The sequence below is a fragment of the Oncorhynchus kisutch genome, linkage group LG13 (genome assembly GCF_002021735.2).
Source record: "Oncorhynchus kisutch isolate 150728-3 linkage group LG13, Okis_V2, whole genome shotgun sequence".
Lineage (NCBI taxonomy): Eukaryota > Metazoa > Chordata > Actinopteri > Salmoniformes > Salmonidae > Oncorhynchus > Oncorhynchus kisutch.
Genome location: NC_034186.2, coordinates 30,560,518 through 30,561,736, shown reverse-complemented (window position 1 = coordinate 30,561,736; position 1,219 = coordinate 30,560,518). Strand labels below are relative to the sequence as shown.

The following is a 1,219-nucleotide window of genomic DNA, read 5'->3' as shown; positions in this document are numbered from 1 at the left end:
CCAGTATCTCTAATTGCACATTCATCTTCTGCACACCTACCATTCGTCTTTAGTTGACATATTGTAATTACTTCGCCACCATGGCCTACTTATTGCCTTAACTCCCTTATTTGCACTCACTGTATATATACTTTTTTTCTACTGTGTTGACTGTGTTTTGTTTATTCCATGTGTAACTCTGTTGTATGTGTCGAACTGCTTTTTTTGATCTTGTCCAGGTCGCAGTTGTAAATGAGAACTTGTTCTCAACTAGCTGGTTAAATAAAGGTGAAATAAAAAAATTAAAAGCCACACAAGAAGTAATTTATGAATTCACCATCCAGTCATCTTGAGAGGAGTGAAATTAAACGGTGCAGTATTGACAATATGTCCAGGTTCCCCAGTCACAATCAAGTCAACATAACTAAGTTCAGACATTTGTAAGAGTTACTGAAACCTGACACAAAAGGCATGTATATAGTGTTTGTCATTTCCATTATCTTCTGAATGAAATACAAAGTTAGATGCTTCCCTATGCAGTGAGGGGTCAAAGACCTAATCAACCCAACACATCAGAGAGGAGTGAAAGACAACGCTAAATATTCATCATGGTTTAGCTGGTTAACTATGCAGTCATCATTGAATCAGATGATAGCAGTCTCATGTTGGTTGAGTGCACAAGGTAATTTACCATAACAGGTCCAGATCATTTCATTCCCACAATGTAAGCCATTTGCAGATAAGAAATATGTTACATTTCAGCTCAGAGACCAGAAGATCTGAACTAAATTCAACTGCACTGTCAATAAAAACATGTATTTTTGAGAGATCACCAATGTTTATGAATCGAATCATTTACAGTACATGCGAAAATTATGAGATTAAGTGGAAAAATACAGATTGTTTGCAGCTGTAAAAGGGGAAAATATAGTTTAATATAAGTGCTTAACAGATATACGTCATACTCATGTTATGCCTCAGAACATGCAATTGGTGGTTGAAGATTCGTCATCCTGACAGGTCGAGAGTAGCAAATGGGGTCATCAATGGGACAGGCCTCAATCTTGGGTTAAACCAAACCATGCCAATGGCATGGATGTTAAGACCCAGATAATCGTTCATACCGAATTTTGCATATTCCACTTGACGTACTTCCCCCAATACCTGCACACAAAAAAATAAAAGATGCTGCAAACTGGTATTGACAAATGTAGACTAGTTTAAAGTAAAAAGCCTCCGT

At 37.1% G+C, this 1,219-nt stretch overlaps 1 non-coding gene across 1 annotated transcript; it reads right to left on the bottom strand.

Annotated features, from left to right (window-relative positions):
• Positions 1 to 543: 543 nt before the first annotated feature.
• LOC116353197 (small nucleolar RNA snR60/Z15/Z230/Z193/J17) lies at positions 544 to 627 on the bottom strand. The gene has a single exon (XR_004202565.1). It is a non-coding gene; the product is annotated as a small nucleolar RNA snR60/Z15/Z230/Z193/J17 (small nucleolar RNA).
• Positions 628 to 1,219: the final 592 nt, after the last annotated feature.